This window comes from Charadrius vociferus, unplaced genomic scaffold (genome assembly GCF_000708025.1).
Source record: "Charadrius vociferus isolate BGI_N301 unplaced genomic scaffold, ASM70802v2 scaffold218, whole genome shotgun sequence".
NCBI lineage: Eukaryota > Metazoa > Chordata > Aves > Charadriiformes > Charadriidae > Charadrius > Charadrius vociferus.
The window spans coordinates 604,848-610,847 of record NW_009650084.1 but is presented as its reverse complement, the minus strand read 5'-3'; positions in this window follow the sequence as shown (position 1 = coordinate 610,847).

Genomic DNA, 6,000 nt, shown 5'->3' with positions numbered 1-6,000 from the left:
GGGTAAAGCAAGCCAGGGAATCCTTTGCCCTCCCCAGCGTAAGTAACTCTACACCCAGAAAAACAGATGCCTCCACCAGGGTGTTTGTTTATTTAATAACTTGTAAATTAATATATTTTCCTGCCCTTTTTCCGATACGCTGGATTCAACCTCCCCTTCAGGCACCAGTCAGAAGGAAAGCCTGTGATGAAAGGAGTTTCCAAACTCCGTAAACACTTAGAATGAGGGGTTAGGCAGCAACAAATCTAGTCGAATGCAGACGACTTCTCCCATTTCTAATTGCACCCTATGGCGATATTTTGTCAACAGCTTTCTTGCTCTGTTCCACCTATTACAAGAATGTTTTGCTAATTCGCTGCACCCCTGGATAAACGCTGAGCAAAACACCAACTTCAATCCCACACCTCTTACTCCCTGACTTTTTCCTAAGGCTGAGCTCAGGTACAGCCCACATTTGGACTCTGGAAGGAAACTATTTTGAAAGACATCTTGCAATGGCATCCTGTGAGTCTAAGAAAGTTCATGTATGAAGAAATCTCAGTTGGTAACAACGGAGCTTTATTAATATCACCCTTTCAAACTTGATACTAGTGCATTTATGTGCTTCATTCTGTTATTGCAGTTTTTTTCTGTGCTTGTGCCATGCACCGCAAGAAGAGGCTCTGTAGTCTGGCAGCCTTTTAAACTATGTTTTGGCCACAAACAGATCTCTGTGTAGGCTGAACATCTTCCTTCAAGGGGTCTGCTGAGACTGACTCTGATCACAGTTCCGAGCCACCATCCATGCTGTCCTAAAGACTCACAAAGTACTACTAAACAGAAAGCTTTCATTGGCTTGACTGTAATTTTGATAAAGGATACCCGGGGAAAGGTTTTTATTCTTCTTTGATCTTTTTCAGAAAGCAATACTCATTGCTATTCAGATGGAAAAGGGCAGCAGTGTAAAGGATGCATCCTCTTGCCACCCAGGACAGTAAGCAGTTAACCATGGCCTGAGTTATTGACACGTGTAGAAATATCACTGTACTTCACAAGAAGCCTTAATGCCATTTCAGAACAGATAAGCATCGCCACCCCTATTCTACATTGTAAGAAATAAGATGCCAAAGTGGTGAAAGTGGTCTCTGTTAGTACACTCTTGTTTTGAAGATTAGGACTTGGGTAACAGAAGTGCTGAGTATTAAGAAGAGGACACTGAGAGTGTGTCTTCATTGCTAGGAAGGAATAACTCTGAACTAAAAAAGCACAAAAAAGGGAATTATGGCTGAGGATACCAGGGGCACTATATAGGGATCAGAGGAGACGCGAGGCCGAGCATTCTATAGTGCGGCCATGGCCAGCCTGTTCTGGACACGCCTTGCCACGAGCAGTGAGGATGCCAGCCCCTCTGCCCTGCACGGCCGTGGGAACAGGCATCACTGCCCGCAACCGGGGCATTTAAGCAACGTAGGGATAATCTTAGTCACCCCTGCAACTGTCAGAGTTACCCCAGGTTCTGCGTGTCTGAAAATGAACACTCAAAATGGAAAAAATCTAAGGCCAAGGCAGCTTACAAAAGCCACACCAGGCAGAAGCACCGATGCTGATGTCTCCGTTAGAGGTCCATGTACCCTTCTGCGGAACCCACCTCTTCTCCAGTCCCACAGAGCATTATGATTTGGAAGCACGTGGGAAGCGGAACTTGCAAAGCAGGGACGGGAGAAAACGCCTGCTGAGGCACCACAGCCAGCCAGTAAGGGCCTCATCAGATGGAAGGTTCCTTCCTGAAAATGGGCAAAGCTATTCTTAGTTTTCCATTTATCTCTTCCTTCTGAATGTGGCTGGCAGTTGCACTGCCCTTTTGCCTCCCGTGGACTTCACCCTGTTGCACGCACACTTGGCTGCTCGTAACAGCCCAAATTAGGAATAAAATCTTCAACTCTAGAAATAAGGCTATAATGAAAACCCAGAGAAGATTTCAATGAAGTTCTATTTTTCAACTCTGCAAAGCGGAACATGCAACGAAGAATTATCTTCCATTTAATTTGTTAATTGCATATGATCTTTTCATGCAGTACTTTCAGACCCTATGAGCTTTTTGGGCAGAGTTAGGTTAGGCACACTAATATCTGATACCCATACTTCCCACAAAGGAGACAATTATTTGTAAAATATCATGCTTGCATATCTTAAACACAGCCAAAATACAACAACTCTTGTTAAGATAATTATTCACTTACACACATCTACAGTAGGAAAAAAAAAAAAAGTAGAGCTGGCAAAAGGTGTTTGACAAATGCTAAATCAGATAAAAATGCAGCTTTGGTGACCTCTCATTAGCGTACATATGACTGCTTTCAGATGGGGAGAATCCAGGAAAAAGGAATGGGAAGGCAGGACAGAAAAAAAGACTTCTTTGTGTTGATGGCAACACATTGTTTCAGCTCAACTGCATTTGAAACCCTGTATGAGAAGGTGAGAGCATGCCTTCAGCAAACGGGGCTCCACCTGCCTCCTCCACCTGAGATGAGGCAAATCAATGATCTCCACCACCCAGGAGAGGGCTCTGGGGCTATACAGGCACTGTTGTCTTTTATGAATAAATGAACTGGAGAAGGCAGCATGGGCTGAGACTGCCCTGTCAACACAAGCCTTCAGCATTTTAAGTTAAAAGACGACTTTTAAGTACTTCACCTGTGAGTGAGTGATGCTTCTGCCATTCAAAGACACTCAGCAGAGAAACGCTCTTGATTCCAGTTCACCCACCCGAAGGATGCAGAGATATCCTAGAAAAGTAGGGCTGACACCAGATGGGTGTCAGACTTCTGTCACAGCTGCATCTTTCCAACTACTGAAGTGAAGGGTTTCACTTTGGCAACAGGATCTTTCCTTTAGGAATGATACTAATTATAGAAGACATTCATTGAGATCCAGGAAAAAACAGGTTGCTTTTACTCAATTCTTTAATGGTGCGGGTGAATAATTTTCATACCACTGTACACCACTGCCTTAAAGGAAAAATATTCCTTAACACAACAGCATGGATTTTATTCTTTACCCTACTGACAGAAAGCCTATGTCGTGACATGAAGCCTATAACGTTTGCCTAACAACCAATAGAGTATTGCACTGTTTGTAAAAGAGGCACAAGAAAAAGCACGTGGGAATTTATCGAGTACAGGCACCAACAAGAGGAAGTATCCCAATAATTATACTCAATAAAAATGTGAATGCACTTAAGGCTCCCCAGGCCTTTCTCATTAAGAGGTGAACATTGCACCCACTTGTCTGCAATACGGAAATTTTCTGCATGCGGTTGAAGAGGCAGCTGCACTGGCAGACCCCTCTGTCAACACTTTATAACAAAAAAGCCCATTTTAGAGGTGCGTTATCCTTACCTAATTCTACCCAGCATACTGCATATACTGCAAAGATCAGAAAAAGTGCTTTATTGAATATTTTTTTTAAGAAAGTTCTCATGGTTGCAAAACATTACACTTTTTCCCTTTCAGAAGGGCTGTGCCTTTTGGTGTGCCAGATGCTGGTTGGCATCAGCTGAGGGAAGCTACTGGTGCTGACACTTGAAAGGAAAAAGAGGTTGCCACGGTTCAAGTATCAGCATCAGCAGTTTTGCTGTTATGGGAGAAGGAGGACAGACTCGTGTGACACCACAGCAGCCAGTGGTTGGTGAAACAACTGCTTACAGGACAGGGACAAGGAGTTCCACTGCTGCACCTGCTCACCCACCAGGCTACTGGGATATTCTTGTGCTCACTAGGGATGGGAACCACTTGAACCACCAGTCTGGCTGACTGTAGCATCACAGAGGCTGGAGAGGGATGCCAGTTGGGAGAGTAACGCAGAACAACTATTTATTTTGGTTTAAACTTTCTAAAGACAGTTGAACACATACCTCTGAAGGTCTTTGCACAGACTTCTGAGCACGCTGTTTCCCCTACAGAGCTCAGAGACCAGGACTGAGCAAGACTTTCCCTGCAATTACACCTCTCGTGGCCAGTCCAAACTAATGGCACAAACTGCAGGTTTGGTCACCAGCAGGTATATGTAGCGGATGCAGCACCGCAGCTAAACACCACCAGCTTCTTAAAAGCCTAAAGGTGGCACAGATGAGCAAATCAGACATTTATTATAACTGCAAAAAATTAATGAGTTACATCCTTGCCCTCTTCTGACTGATGGAATAATAATGCAAGAATCTAATAAATTAACCAGAGGGAAAACCAAAAAACAACGCAAAACAAAACACACCAGCCTTTGCAAGGCTTCCAAAGCAGAAAGCTGACAAAAACCAGAGACATCTCACATGACTGACTTCGATCTTTCATGTTGACAGTCCATTTATTCCTTTTTCCATTGCCACAAAATTTACACACGTACAGCTTACTCAGCAGCAAATCACTCAGGTGCATTGAATGAGCAGATGCCTGCAGGTTTGCTTCCTTGGCATGACATACATGATAAATTACATTTAAATTTAGAATTGGCAAGTACAAATCCTATGGCTCAGTTTCAAACGCTCCAGGATGTAAAACCAAACAACTTGGCACCAAGTTTAAAAATACATACAGCATATCTAGGAACTAATACTGTATGCACTGAACCACTTGAAGACATCTGTACCATTTATGATTATAAATAGATCAGCCTAGGTGTTACCACTGTACCAGTTTACCTAAAAAAGCAAGTCAGAGTGCCCTGTAAAGTGAAACAGTGGATAGTAGCAGATTTTTAAAATACATAAGGAATTCATCATTTGAAAGCAGTTTATTTGCATTTATTTTAATGATTGTTCAAGCGTGAAGGTGTTACTCCATGCTATTACTTATAGGATTGTAAAATGCATACATGGCTTCAAATGAGTAGAAGGCTAGGAAGAACAAGAGAAAGAGAAAAAGCGTACTACGCCTAGGAAGCTGGCTGAAAAGGAACGACTACTATCTTGAGAATATTTTGCCCAGTCTTCCCCTGTGGGAAGGCGTCTTCCATGAAGGATCCTCACAGGAATGAGGCTTAAGAGTAAGACAGTAAGTGTGCATATATAGGAACTGAATATCGTGCTAAGTACCTTCCTTCTTCCTCAGATTAACAAGGCAAAAAACCTCAACCCACATGCATTTTTTTATGCTCTATTTATTTCAAAAGGTAAAAGGTTCATCAGGTTGATTTGAGGGAGTTCTCAGCATGAACCAGTGTTTCACAAGCTCTAGCGCTATGAAACTATTCAGTTACATCACATACCAATAGATTAAACTACTCCTGGTTAGTTATATTATAGCTATATATTTTACGTGGCAATTGTGTGAATAACAAGCATTTCACCGCGTTTGGCTGGATAAATGTCTGATGTTATGAGATGTGACACATTCTCCAAAGCCTACATGACAGATACAGAAATGGCTTGTTTTGGGAAGGAAGAGTAGGTAAATCAAGTGCATTAAAAAGAGCATAATACTATAATAATAAATCTGCACTGACTTTTGTAGAATACCTGGACTTATGTACACAAATGCCCTTCTAAAAAGATGTAGTCAGAAAGTAACAATTTGGCGTAGTATTACTCCCTAACCTCTACACAGAAGAGAGAGGCAGCTGAAGACTGAGACACTGACATCTAGTGGCTGCCATGCAAGATCTGACATTTACAAACATTGCTTAGGGTAAAAAGACTACTACTACTAAATCACCCATGGGGCGTTTATAACTTGCCTGCTATATTCTTATCAACAGAAAATTTGCTAAGTTGTTGAAATTTGTCCCAATCTTGCTTTTAAACATCAAGCACAACTGAAATTCTCTCAAGAAGAATGAAGGTAAATCTTTCTGTAAGCAGCACATACGTTTGTTCTTGTAGGCTGCACTGACATAAATGAAAGCTGACTGCTTATCTGAAACTCTAAATATTGAAACTCTAAATATTAGAGTTTAAGAGAATATTGTAAGCTTTTATACCCTCACAACTACAAAATAAAATAGTACGCTGTCATGCAATACTTAAATGAT